General features: G+C 43.6%; 1 long non-coding RNA gene and 1 pseudogene across 2 annotated transcripts in view; one reads left to right on the forward strand and one right to left on the reverse strand.

Annotated features, from left to right (window-relative positions):
• The window catches only part of LOC145506461 (liprin-alpha-1-like), a 73,921-nt pseudogene extending 69,359 nt beyond the window's left edge, over positions 1 to 4,562 (reverse strand). The window contains exon 1 of the transcript XR_014053948.1: positions 4,389 to 4,562. The product of XR_014053948.1 is annotated as a liprin-alpha-1-like (transcript). The remainder of the gene's footprint in view (positions 1 to 4,388) is intronic.
• A 171-nt stretch (positions 4,563 to 4,733) lies between these two features.
• Positions 4,734 to 25,645, forward strand: LOC145506816 (uncharacterized). Its single transcript, XR_014054359.1, has 2 exons — positions 4,734 to 4,996; positions 22,102 to 25,645. It is a non-coding gene; the product is annotated as an uncharacterized LOC145506816 (long non-coding RNA).

The following is a 25,645-nucleotide window of genomic DNA, read 5'->3' on the forward strand; positions in this document are numbered from 1 at the left end:
CACTGGTGACATCTGGGGACATTTACGGTTATATTTACAAATGCTGCAACATATCAAATGCCAGCAACGCCAAGGCTGAGGAATCCCACTTTAAGACTCTTCATCTTTTGGGGGTCGTTGATTATTCAAAGGAGTCCATGGATTTCTTTCTCCTTGGGGAAGCAGCACAATTTTGTTTCACAGTGGGCAAGGTTGTGTGGCTGGGCGCTCTCCGAGGCTATCTTGTTCCCCAAACCCTCTCACTTCTTGTAATCAGAGCACACCCGGCAATGAGCCATCCCAGGCATCTCTCGCTAATCCCGCTGGCGTGGACCCGCGCACACCCTGCATGCTGCCTGCGCCCAGCGGCCCCTGAATAGACTCTGGTCTCGAGCAGGGGAAGGCAACAGGCTGCTTGGGGCCTGACTCATCTCAGGGGAAAGCTCAGGCTTCCAAGGGCCATGGAAAAGACGGTTATGACCTAAAGACAGCATAAGAAGATGGCTCATGCTCAGCTCCAGCTTTTTGAAATCTTGAACCCTTTAGTTTACACCACGGGAGCATTTTCATCTAAAAAGGGCCCATCAGGGGCTTCCCTGGTGGCCCAGTGGTCAACACTCTGCCTTCCAATGCAGGGAGTGTGGGTTCAATCCTTGGTTGGGGAACTAAGATGCCCACATGCCTTGAGGTGTGGCCCCAACATTTTTTTAAAAAAAGGTCCAATCAACTGCTGAAAACCTTTTAAAGCTATAGAACCAAATTATCACTGAAATTTGGGGTCACTGTGACCTTGTAACTTGTATTCATAAGAAGAAATACATTTTTGGTCTTTGTCCCCCAGTCCTGACACAGAGCTCCTAAAACTCGGGGAATTTCCTAAGTGGGGACAGCAGTCAAGGTGTCTCTTGTTAGGTGAATGAGATGACTTTTCAGAGAGTGCCTCTTTTCCAAAGGGGGGCGGCTTTTTGCCAGGGGAACTAACCACATGGTTAGAGGATTGGAACTTCCGGTCCCTCCCCACTACCATGTCTGGGAACGCGAGAAGGGCTTCCTGTCGAAGCAATCACCAACAGCCAGTGATTTAACCAATTGTGCTTGTGTGATGAATCCTCCAGAAAAACCACCAAACAGGGTCTGGACAGCTCTGGGTTGATGAACACATGCAGATTTGGGGAAAGCGGGGCTTGGAGAGCGTGAAGTTCCGTGCCTCCCCCACACACACTCCGTCCTGTGCATCCCCTTCCATCTGCTGTTCCTGAGTTTAGTACCTTTTACAATAAAGCTGTGATCTAGTAGGCAACATGTTTCTCTGAGTTCTGTGAGCCACTCTACCAATTAATAGAACCCAAAGTCATTAGAACCTCTGAACGGGTGGCCAGTGGGTCAGAGTGCAGGTGACCATCTGGGCTTGCAAATGATGTGTGAAGTGGGGCGAGGGTCTTATAGGGTTGGGCCTTTAACCTGTGGGGTCTGGCACTACCCGCAGATAGGCAGTGTCCACACTGAGTTAAGCTGCAGGACCCCCAGCTGCTGTCACAGAAGTGTGGGTGGTGCCAGGCAAACAACGCATGCATGTTGGAACTGGGAGAAGAATCCTCCCAGTTGGTACAACTCCATCTTTTCTGGTGGCCATTACCAGTGTCTTTATGTTTGATATTTATTTCAAAGTCAAGTTTTAAAAAAGATATGTGTGGCGAAGGATTTCACTGGACTTGGAAAGGCTCTTCTTTCCCTTTTGTGAGCATGGCCATTCCATTATCCTATGAGCAATAATGATAGATGACTAAATATTCACATCACCAGTGAGAATTTCCCAAGAGCCAGACTCTACATTAAGTACTTTAGGACAACCCAGTGATGTAATGACTTGTTTCCCAGGTGGCTCAGCAGAAAAAACCCCGCCAGCCAATGTAGGAGATGCAGGAGACTTGGGTTCAATCCCTGGGTTGGGAAGATCCCCTGGAGGAGGAAATGACAAACCATTTCAGCATTCTTGCCTGAAAAATCCACAGATACAGGATCTTGGAGGCTACAATCCACAGGGCTGCAAAGAGGTGGACACGAATGAGCAACTGAACATGCACACAGTTATGTAAATACTGTTGTTGTCTCTGTTTGATGAGTGATGAAGCTTCATTGTTGTTGTTGTTCAGTCATCAGATTTTGTCTGATTCTTTGCGACTCCATGGACTACGCGCTCCATGGAATTCTCTAGGCGAGAATACTGGAATGGCTAGTGTTTCCCTTCTCCAGGGGATTTTTCTGACTCCCCACAGATTGTAAGGCTAAAGTTGAGCATTATTGTTTTCTATTTCATTGCAAATAGCCTTTGGGTATCTGAAAGGACAGGGTAGGTACTTTCAAGGGGTCTTCTGCATAACAAAGCCCTTTCGGCAAATGTGGTCATAATATCCAGGTAGGCGTTGCTGCTGTGAGTGTCACATCTCAGCCAGAAGGCAAATTCTGAGCTCTTCCTCTGGCAGAAACCAATTCACAAAATAAGCCAAGAAAGAGAGCTGGAAAAACAAACCACACCAACAACCGGAAAAGCATTCCTCATGAGGCAAAGCTAGAGAAAACTCAACAATCTTGTGGCCCAAAAACCCGCTTGGAAACGAATGTTCAGTAAGGAAGAGACGAAACACGGCAAGTTCCAAGGAAGAGGCCATGCCCATGGACAGTGTAGTTTAGAGACGGCCTGACCGCTAGATGAAGACACACGCCAGTGTAAAGCCTTTGCAGACAGCAGTGATGGTCATCACCATAGTTAAGTGTTTAGTCTGGTGACAACCTGCCCTGGGCACCACACGAGGGAGCAGACCTGGTTCTCTTCCTCTGCCCTCACACCATTTCCTCATGAAGGCAGCTCAGGTGCTATTGTGCCCTGCCTGCCTGTCTGGCTCATCCATGAGCTGTGACCACCTCCAAGGAAGGACTCCGCCTTCTCTTCTCTGTGCACCATGAACCTGCAAAAAGTTGGCCTTCAGAACCTCAGGAGACTCACCCCACCCCCACTATAGGCAGAACCCTCCGCAGGCATTAAAACAGCTGCGGAGTCACTATGGCCCAAGCCCTGGTTACGGATCCCTGGAGCCTACTACAGCCTGTACAGCGTGAATAATCAGGTCCTTTATACACAGATTCCTGCCTGTCAGATCTGAGCTTGGGATTCATTGTAAGCTATGGCCCTCCCATGGCAGCCAGGGGGGCCGCGAGTAGACAAAGGGGCTAGAATCTGAGTTTCGAGGGAGGCATTGAAAGGACAGGCACGGAGGCAACCTGTTGCAAACTGAGCGAGGGTCCCTGCGTGTCTCAGAGGAGGCCTCTGGTGTGCAAGTGTGGAGGAGGGCCCCCACGGTGCAAAGGAAAGAGAGGTACTCAGGGGCAAAGGCTCTTGGCCTCTCCTGTAGCAGCTCCAGTTGGTAGCCCGTGAAAAGTGGACAGCCAATGTGGTCACATGAGCGTGACTCTTATTCCCTCACAAAGCAAGAGAAAGGGGGCAGGGTGTGGCAGTACCCCGAGGGTGTGGTGGGGTGGATGAAGGGAGGTGTCCTTCCTCTCTTTAGTGCAAACTGCTTTTGTCAGCCTCAGAGCTGCCAGACGGCAGTTACCAAGTCAGGTCCCCACAGTACCCAGTGTGGGCTGGGCGCCTTAGCCCCTGTCACATGGACAAGCCACACCATATGGCTTCCCTGAGTTCTAACAGCAGGATCTGGGGGTTTTGTCTAGGTACACACTTCCTTGCTGTAGCTCTGTTACCTCCTTTGAGCCCCGCTCTTGTCCTCTAGAAAAAGGACATTGATTGCTACCTTAGCAGGTTGCTACCTTAATCCTGTGAAGACTAATTAGGGGAACCCTACAATGAGTAGCTTGCCTTAAGACATATCAATGACTAGCTGGCCTTAAGAGATCCTGGGCTTCCCTGATAGATCAGCTGGTAAAGAACCCTCCTGCCATGCAGGAGACCCCGGTTTGATTTCTGGGTCGCGAATCCTGATCCGCTGCAGAAGGGACAGGCTACCCACTCCAGTCTTCTCGGGCTTCACTTGTGGCTCAGCTGGTAAAGAATCTGCCTGCAATGCGGGAGACCTGGGTTCAATCCTTGGACTGGGAAGATCCCCTGGGGAAGGGAAAGGCTACCCACTCCAGCAGTCTGGCCTGGAGAATTCCATGGACTGTAGAGCCCATGGGGTCGCAAGAGTCGGACACGACTGAGGAACTTCACTTCATTTTCAAGAGGTATGACCTGAATCCAGATTAAACTGGAGGCTCCCAGTGTCCTCTGGCATTTCTTCGCTGAAGCCAGCCAAAACCCACACACGTGCATTTCCAGGGTCTCCACTTAGCCAGCTAGACAGAAAACCCAGCGTGGTGCAAACAAGCTGACAGACAAGTAGGAGAGGACTCACCGGCAGACGGCTTCGCTCAGGTCTCAGGTGGATCTCCGGGACCACAGCAGGAACCGGCGCTCTCAGCCCGTGGGCTCAGCAGCGCCCTCATTCTCAGGCGGGCGGCTCTGCCCTGACGGGCGCGGGAAAGCCACCAACTGCCCCAGGCTGACCTCACGCCGCTTCCACCGCTGTAGCCTGACCTCACCCAGCCACACCCCTTTTGGCGGAACTTCCTCTTCCTCTCTTGATTCCAGCCTGAGGCCCGGCCCTGGGCCCCGATTGGTCACAGCCCCAGTCCTGAGCCAATCACGGTGGCCAGGGAGGATGGAGCACACCGATTGGCCAGCTCCAGGTCATGGGACCATATTCCAGGTCCCGTGACCATACTCCAGGTCACGTGTGAGCTGCTCGCCCTGTGTCAGCGGTGGAGAGAGTGCTGTACCCCAAGAGCAGGGCTGAGAGTCCAGTCACTGTGTCCGTGTGCTCAGGGTCCTGGGACGTGCCTGCGCGTCCTCTCTACACACCGCTTTGTCCTCTGCAGACGGAAGATTCACGATAAACCTCTTCGCTTCGCAAGCGCTGTTGCACGCACCCACATTCAAGGGAGCAAGGCCTCCGGTTTGAAGGTAAGTTTGGAGATCCTCTCTTAACCTCCGGGCTTGTTTCTTGTATCCTGTTAGAATAATTTATTCAGTCTGAAAACCCCCAGGAGGACCACCACATGCTGCTTTGCGTATTCAGGATTCTTAGCTGTTCTGAGTAGAGGGCATGGCCCAGGGGCCTCCCAAAGGCAATGAATTTTGTCCAAGGAAGCACCTGAGAGGCTGAATCTCTGAGTCACTTTGCTGTACGCCTTAGACAAACAAATTATGGTAAATCAGCAATACCTCAATTTAAAGAAAAGATATTTCCTCATCAAAAATTGTTCGAATTTTGTCAAGTTTTTCTTTCAATTGCTGGTTCTTCGTATGCAGTCTAATTGGCTTGGTGGTGTTTTGTGAGTTAGGGATCCAACTTACCTTCTCCTATGGATACAATATTGTCCCAATGGGACGATTCCTTTGTCCTTTCTCCTGGAAATGTCCTTTCTGCGTTTACATATTAAGAAGCTATTTTTCCAAATGCCAAGTATCGAGAAGTTCAGGTCTTTGGTAATTTGTACCCCAGAGGCTTGTTTCCACTTCTGTGTCTTCTCTTCGCATTTTACCATTGCCCATTTGTTGTATACACAAGTGCCCTCAGAGGGCTCTCTGCAGTGAACCGTGTATGTTTCTGTGAGGACAGAGGATGTGAGCACGGAGGAGAGGCTGAGTCCATAGTGACCATGTGACCATGCTCAGCAAGCCCAATATTAAGTCTGGCTGAGACTTTCTCAGGCAAGGTCTGTGTTTCTTCCTCTTGGTGTCTGGATACGCAAAAAGATGTTGGTGGATTGGGACGTGGGTCTCTGGGTCCAGCAGTGTAGAGATATACCTATGGCCTGCTTTTCCATGATATTTTCCTCCTGCGGGCTCCGCTGAGCTGGTGTAGAGAGATTTCTGCTAAAGGCTTGAGAGGTAGTCAATCCTTCTGCTTTTCATGCCCTGCCTCGTCCATACTTCTGTCATTTTTTTTAATGTAGCTAATTTTCAATGGTGTTAGCCCTTGTGTCATTGTGACACTCAGGCACCTGTGGTTTAATAGACCTCCAAGTTCCGGGAGCTCTTTGCCTGGTGCAGACATGGAGCACTCAGGGAGCAGTACCACATCTACACCCAGGGCTGTGAAACTCCTGGACCAGAGAGAAGGTTCTTGCCAGGAAGGCTGCATCCCTGCTGTGGGGGGTTCGGAGTTATCACTTCCGATTGCACATCCCCCGGGCCCTCGGTGCAGGCCCCACTCTGAGATCTGGAAAGGAGGTGGCTTCCCTCCCTGACACAGAACTAGTCTTTTCTGTCCTCGTCCTTGTCGCGTCCCATCTGGCTCCCAGGCTCTACCCTTGAGCCTCACCCACAGGATCAGGAGAGCCCAGTTCTAGAGGAGTGTCATACAAGGAGAGTCTCCTGGAGACACTCCATCCCCGGGCCTAAATAAGCACTTCTTCGGAGTTTCACAGCCCTGGGTGTAGATCCTGGGTTTGTGTCCATTTTACAGTTGAATATGTTGAGCCTCAGATCATTGTGTGATTTGCCCTGGATCACTGTGCGGGTCAGCGGGTGAGCTGAGATTTGAACCCAGACTGTATGTCTTGGAGGCCGTGACGATACAGGTGTTTCCGCTCCTCGGTTAATTTTATTTCAAGTTTTTTTTTTTTTTTGATGCATTTGTATATGGGACTTTTCTGTTCTCTTATGCTTCCTATCCTGCTATATTGCTGAGTTTATTAGTTTTAATACTTCTTACTTGGTGGCGTTTTTAGGGTTTCATATAAATCCTGTCATAATCGAATAGTGACAGTGTAACTTCCTCTGTTCCAATGGGGATGCCATTTATTCCCTTTTCTGGCCTAGTTCCTCTGGGTAGGACACTTCCGCCACTATGTTGAACAAGATTGGTGAGAATGGGCATCCTTGTACTATTCCTGATCTTTTAGGAAAATCTTTCAGCTCTTTATCACTGAGTTGGATGTTAGCTGTGGGTTTGTCTTAACGTGCCCTTTAGGATGTTCCATGGATAACCACTGTATTGAGAGATGGTATCAGAATTGATGTTACACTTTGTTGAAAGCTTTTTCTGCCATTATTGAGAAGATCACATGATTTTAGTCTTCATTTTGCTCATATTGTGTATCACAGTAATTGATGTACAGATAATAAATCATGCTTGCAGGCCCAGAATAAATCCATTTGATCCTAGTGTATGATTCTTTTAACGTATGCTTCAGTTTGGCTTGGTAATACTTTTTTGAGGATTTTTACATCCAAGTACACCAGGGTCAGGGTTCTCTGGTGGTTCATATGGTAAAGAATCTGCCTGCAATGCGGGAGGCCTGGGTTTGACCCCTGGGTCAGGAAGATCCCCTCGAGAAAGGAATGGCTACCCCACTCCAATGTTCTTGCCTGGCAAATTCTGTGGACAGGGACCTGGTGGGCTATAGTCCATGGGTCACAAATAACTGGACATGACTGAGTGACTCACACTTACAAGAGTGCTTCTTGACATTTTTAATATCTACACTGAAGATTTTATCTCAGTCAAAAATTACAGTCAAAGGCAAACATGTCAAAAGTCCAAGAGTCCTTAGAATTAAATGACAATAAGACATAACAGATGAAAGCAAGAAGGACTCCACATATTTACTTTTCATAAGAATTTTAGCTCTTCCGAGGAATTCTCATTAAGCTGAATTAAAATGCAAGCTTTAGTTTAAAATCTTAACCTTTTTCGGTATTATGTTTCTATTTTGAGACTGAAAGTTCATTATTTATGTACGAGATATTAAGCAATGCTATGTAGCTATTAAAATCATATTTTCAAAAACTCGAATGACATTTATAAGCACTTATATTGGAAAAATAGCTAGGAATAGAAGATGATCCCGTATAGCTTTAAATGAAAGTACATATGTGTTGAATGATAGTTTTCAGATTGTATTGATTTATTTTTATTTGGAGAATAACTGCTTTACAGTGTTGGGTTGGTTTTCCTCATGCAATTCCACGAATAAACCATAAGTATATTATCCACTCTTTGGTGAGACTGCCTCCCAGTTCCTGGCATCCCACCCTCTAGGTCGTCCCAGAGCACCATGCTGGGCTCCCTATGTTATCCAGCCACTTCCCACTAGCTAGCTATTTTACATATGGTAGTGGCTATGTTTCAGTGCTACTCTCTCCATTTGTCCCACCCTCTCCTTCTCCAGCTGAGTTCACAAGTCCTTCCTCTACATCTGTGTATCTATTTCTGCCCTTCAAATATTCACCAGTACCATTTTACAAGATCGCATGCATATGCATTCATATACTATGTTTGTTGTTCTCTTTCTGACTGATGTCACTCTGTATCACAGTTTCTAGGTTCATCCACCTCAGTTCAACGGACTCGTATATGTTCCTTTCCATGGCTGAGTCGTATTCCTTTGCATGTATGTTCCACAACTTCTTTTTCCATTGTTCTCTTGAGAGACATTAGGTTGCTTCCATGCCCTGCCTATGTTAAATAGTGCTGCAATGGACATTGGGTACCTATGTCTTTTTAGAGTTATGGTTTTCTCAGGGTGTATGGCCAGTAGGGGATTGTTGTGTCATATTGTAGTTTTAGTCCTACTTTTTCAAGAAACCTACGTTCCTTCTCCATAGTGGCTGTATCCATTGACATGTCTACCAACATTGCAAGAGGGTTCCCTTTCTTCCATGTCCTGTCCAGCGATTATCATGTGTAGAATTGTTGATGATGGCCATTGTGACTGGTGTAAGGTGATACCTCATGTAGTTTTGATTAGCATTTCCTGAATAATGAGCGATGTGGAGCATCTTTTCATGTGTTTGGTGGCCTTCTTCCTGTCTTCTTTGGAGAAATTTGTTCAGGTCTTCTGCTCATTTTTCAATTGGTTGCTTTTTTTCCAGTATTAGTCTCGATGATCTACTTGTGTACTTTGTAGATAATCCTTTCCAAGGATTCCATAACGTACATAATTCCTCAGAACATACCTTAGTCTTTTTGGACGGAAGAACATCAAGTGCCTTCTTTGGTGTGTATGTATGTACATGGCATGTGTTTATTTTCATTGTGCAGATCTTGCCCTTATTCCATTAGATTTATCCCTGAGGAGTTCATAGTTTTTGATGACATTATAATCAAGGGTATTCTTTAAAATGTCAATTTCTGGTCTCGTTTAGTATGCTGAAGTACGGAGCATTTTTATATGTTGACCTTGTATACTGCAACGTTGCTGAACTCACTTTCATGCTTGTACCTCTTTTGTTGATTCATTTTCCACGTTAATCATCAGGTCGTCAGCAAGTACGGTTATATTGTTTTTTCAGTTCATATGATTTCGATTTCTTTTTTCTTGTCTTGTTACAGTGGCTAGGAGTTCCAGTACAGAGTTGAATAAAAGCCAAGAGAGCAGACATCCTTGCTTGGTTCCTGATCTTGAGGAGAAACACCATATGATGTCAGCTCTACATTTTTTGCAGATGCCGTTTATGAGGTTGGGGCAGTTTTCTTCCATTCCTAGATTGCTAAGATTTCCATATATAAATGATAAATATTGTCAGATGCCTTTTCTCTCTCTTTTGAGGTGAGACTGTGGTTTTTATTTTCAGTCCATTGATATGGTGAATTTCACTGATTTCTTCAAATGTTGGCCCAAACTTATGTTCTTGGGATAAACCCTACTTGTCATGCTACCTTGTACTTTTAATTGATTACTGATTTCCTGATGTGTCATTAAGGAATTTTGCATCTGTGTCTCTGAGGGATATTGATATTCTTGTAATATGTTTGTCTGGTTTGGGTATCAAGAGAATTCTGGCCTCAGAATGAGTTAGGTGTTTCTTTCTTTACTATTTTGGAATAGTTTGTGTATAACCAGGATTTTCTTCATAACTGTTTGTTAGGATTCACTAGTAAGGCCATTTAGGATAGAGATTTTGTGCGTGTGGGTGTATGGGTAGGTAAGATTTCTAACTATGGATTTGAGTTTTAATAGATTGAGGTTATCTGTTTCTTACTGAGTGGCTTTCATAGGTTGTGTCTTTCAACAAAGTAGGGTATTTTATCTAAGTTGCCTGAAGTTGTTCACAGTTTACCCTTTCCTTTCAGTGTCTATAGGATCTGTACTGATGTTCCCTCTTTGATTCTTGATATTGGTAGTTTATGTCTTCTCTTTTTTCTTCGTCACTCGGCTTAGTCATTTTTATTGATAGTTTGAAGAACCTGATTTTAGTTTTTTCATTTCATTTTGTTTCTCTGGTCTGTGTTTCATTGATTTTTACTCTTTCATTTTCTTCTTTCTGCTTGCTGTGGATTTCATTTGTTCTTTTATAAGTTGTTTAAGATAGAGTCTTAGAGGATCGATTCAAAATCTTTCTTCATTTGTGTAAGTATTTAATCCTATCAGTTTCCCTCCAGGTACTGATCTAGCCATGTCCCGTAGCTTTTTAGTATATTGTATATTCACTTTTATTCACTTCAACATATTTCCTGTTTCATTTGTGATTTCTTCTTTGACACATGAATTCTTTAGAAATATGCTACTTTGCTGATGTTTGGGAGACTCCTGGATATCAGGGGTTTTTTAATTTCTAATTTAAATCTGTTGAGATCAGAAAACATGCTTTGTATGATTTGAGTCACTTTAAGTATGCTGAGATTTGTCTGTCTTTTGAAGAATGTCCCGTATCCCCTTGAGAAGAGTTTTATCGTGCTTCTTGTTGGATAGAGTGTTCTATCAAATGTCAGTTAGATCAAGTTGGTTGATAGTGCTGTTTAAGAGGGTTCTCTGGTAGCTCAGATGGTACAGAATCTGCCTGGAATGCGGGAGACCTGGGTTTGATCCTTGAGTTGAGAAGATCCCCGGGAGGAGGGCTTGGCAACCCACTCCAGTACTCTTGCCTGGAGAATTGTTTAAAGGCTTCAACATCCTTACTGACCTTGGTTGGTTGTCTGTTTTGGCTTCCTTGTTCAATCAGTTATTGAGTCACGGAGAGGAAGACTGAGGTCCCTGACTGTAATCGTGGGTGTGTCTATTTCTTCTTTCAGTCTATTTCGTTGTTGTTTTCCTTATCTCTTCTTTTTAAACCTATTTTTTAATACACTTAACTGACTTTGAAATTAGCAGATGTGTTGCTAAAGAAATTTAGAACACAAAGCGTTGAAACTAAAATTCAAGCTAGCCAGAGATATTTTTAGTGAGTAGAGTTAGGTCGATCCTTCAAACTTGTTCATGAGTCGTGCTCATTCTTTGTTGACATATTATGATGTATAAAAGCTATTTCAGAGAAGTAATGTGTAGTCATTACAATTTTATCATGGTTTGGTAGATAAGTTAAATTTATTGCCACAGATGAGTCATAGACTTTTAATGGTATAATTTCTTTGTATAAAATTTTGCCAGCAAATTTAAAAGGTAGCAAAGAAAAGATCAAATAATTTTGAAGTTATGCTCAATACTGTTGTCTTTGGCTTAGCCTTTGAGATTATGTAATTGTTTAAAAATCCATTTTCAAGATGATGTAAATGGCCCTTGTGACTGCTTCCGTGGGTTTTTGTCCTCAATTGCTGCTGCTGCTGCTAAGTCGCTTCAGTCGTGTCCGACTCTGTGCGACCCCATAGACGGCAGGCCACCAGGCCCCCACGTCCCTGGGATTCTCCAGGCAAGAACACTGGAGTGGGTTGCCATTTCCTTCTCCAATGCATGCAAGGGAAAAGTGAAAGTGAAGTCACTCAGTTGTGTCCTACTCTTCACGACCCCATGGACTGTAGCCTACCAGGCTCCTCCGTCCATGGGATTTTCCAGGCAAGAGTACTGGAGTGGGTTGCCATTTCCTTGTCCAGAGGATCTTCCCAACCTAGGGACTGAACCCAGGTCTCCTGCATTGCAGGCAGATTCTTTACCATCTGAGCCACCAAAGGTGCTGAGTACTCTGCCGATTGTAGATGCCACTGATTAATTCACAGAAATTCCTTGCTTAGGACTTTGCAGATGAAGTTACTGCTTAAAGATTACTTTTGTCATTTAAAAAAAGCAAAGTTAATATCTCATTTGAATGTGATTACTGTTTTAATTAATTTCCATTTATATGCACTATCAATTAATTCAATTAAAACATTGGGCTTTTAAAAAATTGAGTATCTTATACTGAAGTGAGTTTCTCTTTGTGCACGTGCTAACAAACTTCATGCATCTATCTGTGCGTCATGAATTGTTTTTTTTTCCCCTCCCTTCCTTTCTGCCTTCCTCATCTTTCTTTTATGTAAAGTGTAGTTGATTTACAATGTTATATTAGTTTCAAGTGTGTAACAGTGATTCAGAATTTTTTCTTTTTCTTTTTTTTTTTTTACTGGCTGTGCTGAGTCTTTGCTGCTGCACAGGCTTTTCCCTTGCTGCGGCAGGCGGGGACACTCTCTAGCGGTGGTTCCTCAGCTTCTCACTGCAGTGGCTTCTCTTGCTGTGGCTCCCGGGCTCTAGAGCACTGGCTCAATGGTTGTGGGGCATGGACTTGGTTGCTTCTTGGCATGTGGGATCTTCCTGGATCACGGATTGAACCCGTGTCTCCTGCATCAGCAGGTGATTCTTTGTCACTGAGCAACCAGGGAAGCCCTGATTCAGCAGTTTTACAGATTACACTCCATTTAAAGCTATTACAAAATAATGACTATATTTCCCTGTGCTGTACAATATATCTCTGTTGCTTAGCTATGTCATACATAGTCGCTTGTATGTCTTAACCCCATACCCCAATTTTGTCCCTCCCCAATTGTCCCTGAGATAAAGTTGTGAGATATATACATATACAGTGGACTATTACTCAGCCATAAAAGGAGAAAACTCTGCTATACACAACAATGCGATCGACCTAGAGAGTCTTCTGTTCAGTGAAATAAGCCAGGGAAAGACAAATACTCTCTGCTGTCACTGACATATGGGATTTTTAAAGTGAAATAAACAAACATACCAATCACAGTTATAGACAAATGTCCTAGCAGCTCCCTGCCTCTCTTCATCCCGCTTCCCTTCCCGACTCTTTCCTTTGCTTTCCTCCCTGCTTCCTTCTGTGCTCTTCCTTCCCTTTCTCTCTCTGCTTTTCCTTTTTCTCCTCCTCTCTCTCCTTTCCATGCTCACTCTCCTTTCTCCCTCCACCCCATGCCTTTCAGTGACCATGTTGAGCCAAGGGGGTGTTGTTGTTGTTTTTCAGTCACTAAGTTGTGCCCAACTCTTTGTGACCTCATGGACTGCAGCTGTCAGGATGCTCTGTCCTCCACTATCTTCTGGAATTTGCTCAGATTTATGTCCATTGAGTCAGTGATGCCATCTAACCATCCCATCCTCTGCTACCCCCTTCTCTTGTGGCCTTCAATCTTTCCCAGCATCAGGGTTTTTTCCAGTGAGTTGGCTCTTCCCATCAGGTGGCCAAGGGGTAAATTAAGCTTATTTCTTTCTTTAGCACATTCACTGGAGTAACACATAGAACAGGCTCAGCATCACTAAGTTGGTCTGTTTCCTGAGCTGACTATCGTATTAACAGATCCCTACCAGAAAATGTGCTGTGTCCAGGAATCACTCAACTTTTTAACTTTCTAATCGCAAAGTGAATTCTTCCTTTTATATCTTAGAGGTCGGAGAAAATTACATCTTTGGGCTACTTTCCTTTTTCCAATTCACCTGCTTTCACATTTTAAGTATTTGATTTTACAGTTTTAAGCAAATCATGGGGCCGTGTGTGTGTGTTCATAATCTGAAATACATCACAACTTATCTTTGTTTCATGAAATGCCAGTTGAACACCAGATACTGTCATTTGGTCAATTTGTGATATATACAAGCTGTGCTTGTATCTATTTGCATTCATCAGGACAAGTATTTAAACTAAATTGGTGTGCTAGTTCAATATGACTAAGTTCCGTCAATTTTATCAGTTGATTACCTCATTTAGTGGGTGTTTTCATTTTTCTAAATAACTAACCTCAAAATTTAAAACTAACCTTGTCATTGGGAATCCAAAATTAATTTAATTTCTAACAAGAGCATGAGAAAGGGTGCAATTAGGATACTTGATAAAGTAAGTTTTAAATCAAAAAGATCAAATTTAAAACATAGAATGATAATCTGACAAACTGGGTTTAATAATTACTGTGAATTTTGACCCAATACAGATGTAAATATCGTGAAATATCTACACTTACACATGTCCACATCAATAAGGTTTATTGGCAGAAGTCTTTTGCAAGGTAATTTGATAATACATATTATAATAACTAGAGAAATGTGTATAAACTTCATGACTACCACAGGGAAGTAAACATTCCATCTTAAAAAACTGGGAAAATATCTGGGCATGAATACGTCCATTATGGTGTTACCTACAATAGTAATATATTAAAATCAACATAAACATCCAGCAATAGGAAAATGACCAAATAAATAAGAGTATCATGCAATTGATAGAATTTTGTATAGCCATTAAAGAAGTAAAAATCATGGAGGCTCTGTAGGAACATAGAACATTCCATACTAAAATGTTATATGCTGTCTGTGCTATCATTTAATTTATGTGAGAACCACAGAACTAGAACTATTTATCCAATGTGTGCTTAGGGAGAATATGTCAGACTCTGTGCTAAAAACAACAGGCAGAAGCTGGCATGTAAAACCTTTGAGTATTTAATAAGTGTTTATGTGTAGTTTGTTTAATGCAGTGCTTGCTGTGTTAGTTTGCTGGGGCAACAATATCGAAGCCCTAGAGACACCTACTGCCTCACACTTCTGGAAGCCAGAAGTCCACAACCAAGGTTCAGGCAGAGCTGACCCCTCCTGAGGGTCAGGATGGCATCTCCCCCACGCCTCGCCCGTCAGTGCTGGTGGTTTGGCGATAATCACGGGCGCGCCTGGGCTGCGGGAAGCACCACCCCCATCTCTGCCTTCGCCTTTATATGGTGTTCTCCCCGTGTGCTGGTCCGTCTCCGGATTTTTGCTTTTTTAAGGATACCACTCACAATGGATTGGGCCCACCCAAGCTTAGTGGTGAAGAAGTGCCTGCCAATGCAGGAGACTTAGGTTCAATCCCTGGGTCAGGAAGATCCCCTGGAGAGGAAAATGGCAACCCACTCCAGTATTCTTGCCTGGGAAATCCCATGGACAGAAGAGCCTGGTGCGCTACAGTTCATGGAGTTGCAAAGAGTTGGACATGACTTAGCAACTAAACAACAACGTGTGTGTGTGCTTGCTAAGTCACTTCAGTCATGTCTGACTCTGTGCAACCCTATGGACTAAAGCCCGCCAGGCTCCTCTGTCCATGGGATTCTCCAGGCAAGCATACTGGAGTGGGTTGCCATGCCCTCTTTCAGGGGAGCTTCTCGACCCAAGGATCAAACCCATGACTCTTATGTCTCCTACATTGCAGGCAGGTTTTTATCACTTTAATAGTAGGACTCAGTGCCCCCCGGGGAACCCTAGCAACAACAATGACCTCTAATTAAATCCATCCCCTCGGTAAAGATGCGCTCTCTAAATAAGGTCAGCCTCTGAGGCGCTGGCGGTTAAGCACTCCAGTAAATGAATTTATTGTGGATGGGGGTCAATTCAACCCATGACATTTAGGATACTATAACGTTTTAATAAATATTGGCTAATATTGTTACTATTCTTGCCAATAGTATTAAGAGCAGTAGTCAGAATATCATGAGATTGTGTGTTGTGAAACCAATCGCATTAACAAAATAGGATCAAAACCGTTGATTTTCTAGGGTGATAAGTTTCTAAGTAATCAGGAATTTTTTGTTTCCTTCTTCTGTTTTTCTCACCCTTATTTTAAAATTTTTATCATGCCTATCCTTCTCTAGATTTCGCACTATTTAAAAAGGGGGGAAATCTAAAACATCTCTTAAATATTAATATAAGCAGTTGCCATTCAACCATAAATACAAATTCCCAGGCTTTCCTCTCTTTCCCATCTTCAAACAGTGTCTTTTTCGTCTCCAATAGAAACACACCTGTGAAAAGTCCAGCTCCCTGATGGAGGAAGACAGAGGCTCTTTTCTTTCATTCTGTCTTTAACTATTACTTGAAACAGCAGCCTTCTCAGCTGCCTTCGTGTCCATTCCGAGGACTCTCTTTACTTTCCGGCCACACCGTGCGGCATGTAGGAGCTCAGCTCACCAACCAAGGGTCGAACCCTTGCCCCCTGCACTGGAGGCGCGGTGTCTTAACCACTGGACCTCCAGGAAAGTCCCAGTTCTTAGAATGTTACTTCACCATCTCTGCTTTTCCTGGCAGGAAAAACAAGGCATAATGTTTAAATTTCTCTCATCTCTGCTGATGACTGTGTAGTGATTACAACGTACGTGTTACTGCCTGTGGACTGTTTGTAGGAAAAAGGCCCTCAGGCCAGGTGACAAAATCTTTGCCTGTTTTAAAGTTATTCTTTTCTGTCATGATCTTTTTAAATATTTGTTTTCCTCCAGGTATCTGGTCTGTTGGATTTCTGTCTTCCTTGTGTGTCACCATCCTTGAGTTAGGACCCAGTGTTTTGTTTTCAGGAAACAAAATCTTGGATTGTGTAGCTTTCAGATTAAGAAGAAATGAATGATAAAGGTAACCATCATTTTGGAGTATTGATGGGCCACTTTTAAATATATATATATATATAACTCATAGATTATTCAGCTAAAATTTTTATAACTTATTTTATTTTATTTGACCATGCTGGTCTCCGTTGCTATGCGGGCTTTTCTTGTTGCAGAGAGAGGGTGCTCCCCTCTGACTGCAGAGCCGGGCCCTGGGCTCGCCGCTCAGTGTTCGGGCCCCAGGGTCCAGAGCACAGGCTCAGTACCGTGGTGTACGGACTGTTGCTCCAGACGTATGGGATCTTCCTGGACCAGTGATCGAACCCGAGTCTCCCGCACTGGCAGGCAGATTCTTTACCCCTGAGACATCTGGGAAGCCCCCAGGAAAGAAATTTTAAATTAAAAATGTATTGTTTTCACCTCATAAGATACAAACTGTCTTATTAAAATAGTAAGACTCAGTATTAACACGAGGGTGAGGCAGAAGCCACAGTCCCTGGGACCGTAGTCATGAGCCCTTCTGTCTGGCCCTGCTCCTGATATCTCAGGGTCCCTACAGTTTTAGAAAGACATTTCATGTGCAAGAAAACAGAGGATCCGTTAAATGAATTATTATTCATCCAAATGATGGGATGCCTGATGATCATTAAACACTGCGTTAAGGACAATATTTCATGGAAAATGTTCACGATATATCAAGTGAAAGAGTAAGCTAATAAATATAATACAGATTCGATTTTCTGCAATAATGATTAAAAAGTGTGGAAGTGTATACGTCAAACTTAAACCATCATTGTTTCTAGGCAATGGCACGATGGAAAAAGCTTTGTGATTTTAGCATTTTATCGTTTCTTTAGATGAACATGCACTGATTATGAAATTGGGTGGACTGAAGTTGGGGTCTGTTATAATGTTGAGGGGTGAGGTAAAGCCATTATATAAAGAATCTTGAATATATAACACACTGGAGTATTAACACCCATTCATTTGTTTAATCACTTAACCATTAATTCATTTAACAAATACTTTCTACCCTTTTACTCTATGATAATCACTGAGGAAGGGCTTCCCAGGTGGCTCAGTGGTAAAGAATTCTCCTGCCAATGCAGAATCCCCTGGGTCAGGAAGATCCCCTGGAGTAGGAAATGGTAACCGTCTCCAGTATTCTTGCCTGGAGAATGCCATGGACATGGAGCCTGGCGGACTACAGTCCATGGGATCTCCTATGAGTCGGACAGGGCTTAGCGAATACACAACAACAAAAAGTCATGGTGGAGGCCACCACGGATATACAACAGTGAGCAAAACAAACTCTCCCTGCCCTTAAGGAGCTTAGTGGGGAAAAGGAGAAGTAATAAGAATCACCCAAGTACATGTATAATTATATCCATGATAAGTGCAGTGAAGGAAAGGAATAGTGCTATGAGGGTCCATGGCAGGAATGCAATATCCATATTAAAATTTTAAATTATTATCTAATCAAAATATATAGTGCCTCCTTGTGTGTGTGTGTGTGTGTTTGTGTGTGTGTACGCGCGTGCTGTGTATTGTACGTTGTCACCAGCAGCAGCATCTCAAGTGAATACTCCAAAACTAGGAAAAGGAAATTCTAGCGAAAATATCTAGAAATACCAAAAGAGTGTGAAAATTCTTCAAAAGTAATATTGAAAAAAAAAATATTGAACCTTTGCATGATGAATCCTGGATAATTGCCTGAAGCTCTTAGTGGTGGACCCCTGAAGATTTAGTTTTCCACCATGCTCTTATCATGCATGCATTTTCCCTCAGAAGCTGAAAGATGAATCTGACAAGCTCTGGATAAACACTGGCTAAGACTCTACACTTGCTGGTATGGGAAGGCGACATGACTTAGTCCCTGTTATCATCAGGTCTCCTATTAGGCAGCCTCGGCAAGGAGTCTGGATAGATCAACGTGTCAGGCTGCGTGCTTGGTGATGATTCAGACTGGGGTTGAGTTGAAGTCGCCACTCAAACAACTGGGAGTGTACAGCCATGCACAATTCCATTTAAACTGCAGGAAAAGTGAGCAGAGGGATAGGGTTTTGAACCCTGGCCCAGGTGGCATTGTGGTCAAGAATCCGCCTGGCAATGCAAGCGACACAAGGGACCCGGGTTCAATCCCTGGGTCAGGAAGATCTCCTGGAGGAAGAAATGGCAGCCTGCTCTACTATTCTTGCCTGGAGAATCCCATGGACAGAGGAGCCATGGGCTGCAGTCCATGGATCACAAAGAGTCGCACACGACTGGGCAACTAAGCACAGCACAGCACTAGAGCCCGGGAGCTGCCACTGCTGAAGCCCGTGCCCCCTAAAGCCCATGCTGGGCAACAGACGAGGCCCACACACCACTGTCAGAGAGTAGCCCCTGCTGTCTTAGCTAGAGTAAACCCGAGTGCAGCTACAAAGACCAACTCAGCAAAATATGTATAAATAAATAAAATTAAACAAGAAGGGCTTCCCCAGTAGCTAAAGCAATAAAGAGTCCTCCTGCAATAAATACAGGAGACACAGGAGATGTGGGTTTGATCCCTGGATTGGGAAGATCCCCTGGAGAAGGAAGTGGCTACCCACTTCCATATTCTTGCCTGGAGAATCCCTACAGACAGAGGAGCCTGGCAGGCTACAGTCCATAGGGTCACAAAGAGACACGACAGGGCACATTCAAGAAAGAATCATGACAAGTAGAGAAATGAAAAAGTGAGATGGTGCTACCACGCCTAGGAGACCAGGGTAGAAAGAACAGGTCCTCCGGGATCATGTCAATGCAACCATATGTCTGGCTTACACTGTTCACTCGTGGCGGGATCTGAACCAAGTCACTTAGCTTTCTGTGCCTTCAGAGACTCAGCTTTAAAATTAGAGAAATAGCCACCACCTTTATCATTTGGTTCTTTGAGGAATGAAGGAAATAGAGCTTGCACCTTTCCTAGCCTAGGACCTAGTACCGGAATGATACACTCTCCTCCCTGAGAATGAAACAGGTGAACGTGCAAACCCCAGCTTCTAGGATTGCTTCTCTGAGCTTTGCTCAACCTCGGTTGTTTAGTCACTGACTCCTGTCAGACTCTCTGCAATCCCACATACTGTAGCCAGCCAGGCTCCACTGTCCATGGATCCTTCAGGCAAGGATACTGGAGTGGGGTGCCATTTCCTTCTCCAGCTGAACCCCAGTGCTCACATCTATAAAGTGGGGATGAAATATTCTCACAGAGAGTTACTGAGAAGACTACAGAAAACTATGTGTGTAGCTTCTGGAAGAGGCTCATCAATGCTAGATCTTCCCAGTGTTTGACATGTGCTAGACCTCCGATGAGCATTTATCAAACTTAGTTGAATCACTCTGTTGTCATTAAGGCTCCCCCCTCCCCCCTGCCCTGCCAAAGGCTTTAATATTTTGGTCAATTGGACTTTAATGGTCAATTGAGTTTATGAGGCAGTTACTTAAAATCCATAGCATTGCAACCCAAATACCCAAGGATAGAAGTGATGTAACCTACCAGCCACTTGTTGTGAGCTTTGCTTAGGCTCTGAAGTGCTAGTTATCAGAGCCCTATCTACGCTCCCGTCCCCAACGCTTGGAGATACTCAAAGCTCCTTGAAGCCAACAATCGTCTTCTTTCTCTTTTTTGCATATTTCCATGACTGTTACATTGTCTTCTTCACATTTAAAGATGAAAAAGTCCTGCTGTTTATTTGCTGTTTATTTGTCTTAGTCTCCCGTGTGATTAATTGTTCCCTCCGTGTAGCAATATTTTTTTTCCAGTCCTATAGTTATGTAAACCAGAACTGCTTTGAAACATGTGGGGTTCATTTTATTGCCATTCATTTCCATTTAAATGACTATGGGACAGGAAAACTATGTCGCCAGCCAACTATCAGTGGCGGTGAGATTGCTGTGTGGGGTCACATCTCAAAAACCGCCAGGAGCTTGGGGAAGAGTGACGACAACGCCCACGATGAGCGAGGGGGAGGCTTACAGCCGCCTCCTCACCTGCGCAAGCGGTTCACGGGCTCTCCGCAGCCACAGCTCGGCGTCCCGGGGAACGTTTGGGGGCGCCCACGATGAGCGAGGGGGAGGCTTACAGCCGCCTCCTCAACCTGCGCACGCGGTTCACCGGCTCTCTGCAGCCACAGCGCGGCATCCCGGGGAACGTTTGGGGGCGTAAAAGGACCTCTGGTCGTCAGGGTGAGTGGGGGGTGAGGACTGATATGGAATACGGGGTCCAAGGGATCCAGACTTTTCTTCCTCAAAGAACAAAGGACGTTCCTATATTCTGAGAGCTTTTGAAATGTTCCCGTGGATGTCCGGGAAGGTGGCAAACGTGTTTATAATCTTATGAGCCTAGAATCTAACCACCCTTCACAGACAAGTCTAAATTATCTCTTCACACTTTTAACTACTCAATTCTCCAGAAGCACAATATCTGTATAAACTGATGTAAACTTTTACTGTGGTTCATAACTTTACTGAGTCAGTCATTCACTGTTTTGGAAAACCTCAGTATTTTCCAGATGCAACAACCAACACAATAAACCTTCATTAGTTGTGTAAATATGTCTAAATAGATAATTCTATGTCTAAGTGTAAATATTTGACAATTACATTTTGTCTCCTAGCATGGTCAAGACTAAATGTTCCTGTATTAAAATCTGTGTCATATTATTATTGCTCTAAAGCACAGTAGTGTTCTCTTATTTCTCATAATTATGATATTACATCTTAAAATTATATGGTACAAAGCTCATATTAGCTATGAACTTTACTGCATAAGAGTAAAAGAGATAGTATGAAATATTTGCTATAAAAATGACATTGGTTTGGGTAGTGTTAAGAACCACTGGTGTAATAGAAGCTTATAATAATGAACTAGTATCAGCACAAATATTTCATGCATCTCCATGTATTTTACTAACGATTCCTGACACACATGAACTGTAGTGTAAACAGGATGTTTGTGAATTCCTCCTGACTGGAAGAAGACTTGTTTTCAAGATTATACCACAAGTGAAAGTACAAGTCGCTCAGTTGTGTCCGACTCTTTGTGACTCCATGGATATTCCATGGAATTCTCTAGGCCAGAATACTGGAGTGGGTAGCCTTTCCTTGCTCCAAGGGATCTTTCCAACCCAGGGATTGAACCCAGGTCTCCCGCATTGCAGGCAGATTCTTTACCAGCTGAGCCACAAGGGAAGCCCATATACCCCCATAAATTAGGGAGGTACCAATTTAACACAAGTTCATTAAGCATCTCTAAAGTGCAAGGCACTTTTCTGAATAATAAGCAGATCACATCTTCCTCACTTCCAGGTCTTATCTTAACTGTGGTCAAGCTAGTCTTGAGGATCTCATCAAAAACCAGATGAATGAGATGAAGGTTACTCGATTTTATTTTCCAAGTTTGGACATCCATTCTATCCTCACTGCAACAAGCCTTTCTCATTAAAACATTTTTATTTTGCAAATATTTATCTACAAACATCTGTCCTTTCCCTCCCTTTTCTAGGAGAGCTCTGGGTATGTACTTGACTCCATAATAAAGATTTTGATTTGTAGAGGCATCCAGGATGTAAAACATCACCAGACTGCAAACCCAAAGTGCTACAAAAGTTGTAAGACATTGGAGATCATTTCCTAAATTATTGACAACTGTATTGTTTGAAAGACTCACAAGTGAAAGGTGCATATTTAAGGAGAAAGACGGCTGATGTGGAAACTCTCAACGCTCTGACCTATCAGTCGGTATGCAACTCTATCTCCATAGAACACCTTTGAAATCAACAAGAACTCTGCTGGCTTCAGGAGACAGGAGCGCGCCTGCAAGAGTAACGTGTGCACCGCGGATGCCCCGTCTCCCCCAGGGGGACTCCATGCCACAGGTCTGACGACAAAGTCAGGCACCTACTCTTCCCCTTCTAACATGTAACTGATGAGACGTGCTCTTTTTCAAAGGGAATGAGAAAACTGTACAAATTCAGGCTTCGGGCCCATGGGTCTTCTCTCAAATTACCACGCACATCCAACATTTATGCACATATAAGCAGGACATTGATATAACTTAACAAGCTGAAATAAAGATGGACTCTTGTTACCATTGCAATGGTTCATTTTACGTGTCAACTTGACTGCCCTTAGGGATGGATGCCCAGACAGCTGGAAGAACATTCTTTCTGGGTGAGTCTGTGCATGTGTGCCTGGAAATGACTGGCATTTGATCTGGTAGCTGGCGTGAAGAGCCACTCTCACCAATCCACCGGGCCCTCGAGTGGAACAGAAAGGTAAGGGAAGGGCAAGTTCTTCCCTCATCTTGAGCTGGAAGGTCACCGACATGCCAAGACACGGCAGCTCCTGCTCGCAGACCTTCAGACCCCCAAGACTTAAACCAGCAGCTCGCTGGCTCTCAGGACTTTGGACTTGGACCGAAGCATGTCACTGGCTTCCCTGGTTCTCCAGCTTGCAGGTAGCAGATTGTGGAGCATCTCAGCTGTCATAGTGGCTCAGATGGTAAAGAATCTGCCTGTGATGCAGGAGACCCAGGTGCCATCTCTGGGTTGGGAAGACAACCTGGAGAAGGAAATGGTAACCCACTCCAGTATTCTTGCCTGGAGAATTCCATGGACAGGAGTCTGGTGGGCTCATGGGGTTGAGTTCATGGGGTCAAGTTCACGTGGTCGAAAAGTGCTGGACATGACTGAGCGACTAACACTTTTCACTTTCAGCTGGCATAAGTGCATGAAGCAACTGCTATCATAAATCTCCTCTTATAACTACATTTATATCTATATCTATATCTATTACTATATGTTGCTGTTGCTGAGTCACTAAATCATGTCCGACTCTTTGGGCCCCAGTGGACTACAGAACACCAGGTTCCTCTGGCTATCTCCCTGAGTTTGCTCAAAGTCAGGTCCATTGAGTCAGGGATGTTATTATCCTCTGCCGCCCCTTTCTCCTACCTTCAGTCTTTCCCAGGATCAGGGTCTTTTCCAATGAGTCGGCTCTTCGCATTAGATGACCAGAGTATTGGAGCTCTTAAGAGTCTATATATCTATATCTACTTCTATATCCCATTGGTTCTGTTTCCCTAGAGAACCCTGACTTATACCTCTACTTTGCAAAAATAAACCTGACTTTTGATGGGACACTTTGAAAGGTGAAATATTAAAACACACAAAAATGTTTTCTGATTTCTTAACTGCAGCATCTGGTGTGTCAGCCACACCATGGTAAAGCCTCACCCTGCTTTGTCTGTTACAGTGTTTATAGCTCTGGATTTTCATTTGAAAGACTTGTCTATCGTAATTGTACATCCCCACCCAGAAATACGAGGTCTCTGACAATAAGGATTTTGTCTATCACATTAATTTATATGTCTCCAATGCCTACTCACAATGCTTGATATAGAGCAAGAAGTATTTGGTGAATAAATGACCAAATGTTGCCTTATCTTACAGATCAGTAATTTCAAGCTGAAGGGCAACTATAGAGTAAGAGGGGGAGATGCAGATAAATAGAAGAATTTGTGGGCTGTTAAATACTGTGAGTCTATCTTCTGAGATGGTAGCCCTAGGTTATTGTGTCTGATGGAAACTTACAGCTTTCGGAACTTTCTAGGCTTTCCAAAGTCCTCACAATATGTGGGAGACTGATTGAAATCAGTGTGCCTTGCACCTGCGGTAATTTTTAATAGCAACAGAATATAAAGCACTTTTCCCTTCATCCTCCCCTAACGACTCTGGTTCTAGGGACAGGACTTGGCAGAAGTGAGCCACACAAGACCGAGCGTCTTCTTGGACTGACCGTAAGGACTAGATTGTTTCAGAGACCTCGTGGTTGAGGGCATGAGGAAAGTCGTGCAAGGTCAGAGAAGGTCCCTGAGACAATGAGAAAGTCCCCGTTTCCCCTCATGCCTGTCCTGAAAGCGGGGTTTCATGTTCTGGATGCAGAGAGTTGCGGAGGGAGCAATTCTCGCTGCTGTATGTGCGTTCAGATGGGGAAATCGGTTTAGTCTGGAAAGTCATCCTTTGAATGTTTTTGCTTTTATTCAAATCCGTCTTAGAAATGCCCCTTGCTATGCCTTCTCCTGACACAATACCCTTGGATGTTGACTAGTTTGCCTAATATGGGACTTTAGAAATGTTAAGCTTCTCCACAGTACTGGTTGAGAATGGCCAGCTAAAATTTTATTGGCTTGGCTTAATTTATACTTAGAGCTAAGACAGTTTATGATTTCAATTCATAAATGACTCTGTTTCAGGATACAAATAATAAGAGCAGAGTGGTTTATCCAGAGAGGTGAGTATTTTATTACACATGATGATGTTCTATTATTATTTATGGTATAAAAATTAAAAGAAGGATCTTTGGAGAAGGAAAAGATCTCATTTTATAAAATTATTTTATGAGAAAGGAGTATTATGTTTAAACTCTGAACTAGATGTTCTTGCGGTATAAAGTGAAGGATAGTCAAACATCACAATCCTGTACTAATTGGGGTCCAGGTAAATTACAAAACTATTTCAATGAAATGCAATTTCCGTGCTGTCAAGTCCTTTAATAAATAGATAAGATGCTCCTTGGGAAAATGCATTTACACAGAATAGCTACTTTTCTTTGAATAGAAAACACAAGTCAATGTCATTCTAGCTAAGTCACATTATTATGAACTACAAATTAGTGAATTCCAAGTAAATCAGATTTTAGTGTGTATTTAAAGTTTTCAATATCTTTAAGTAAGGATTTTTTTGGAAAAAATGCAGTAGTTAGCATATGACTCCTTCAAACTATTGGTGCTTGAAACCAAATTGTTCAAATTTGACTTTCCTGCTCAGTAAATAATAATTTAGAGTTTGGTTCATTCTGTGACTGCAGTCAAGATGTTTTATATTTTAAGTGTCCTGATACATGTTAAATTTTCCCTTTAAATATATACAACTAAGCATCATATATCAAGACTGCCCAAATGTTTAATATTATCTGTACTAATAAAGTAAATTTATCTAATCCAGACCTCTATGTGCAAAATAAAGCATTAAAAGTGAACTGTTAAA

This window comes from Giraffa tippelskirchi, chromosome 1 (assembly GCF_054371585.1).
Source record: "Giraffa tippelskirchi isolate mGirTip1 chromosome 1, T2T-mGirTip1v1.2.pri, whole genome shotgun sequence".
Classification (NCBI taxonomy): Eukaryota; Metazoa; Chordata; class Mammalia; order Artiodactyla; family Giraffidae; genus Giraffa; species Giraffa tippelskirchi.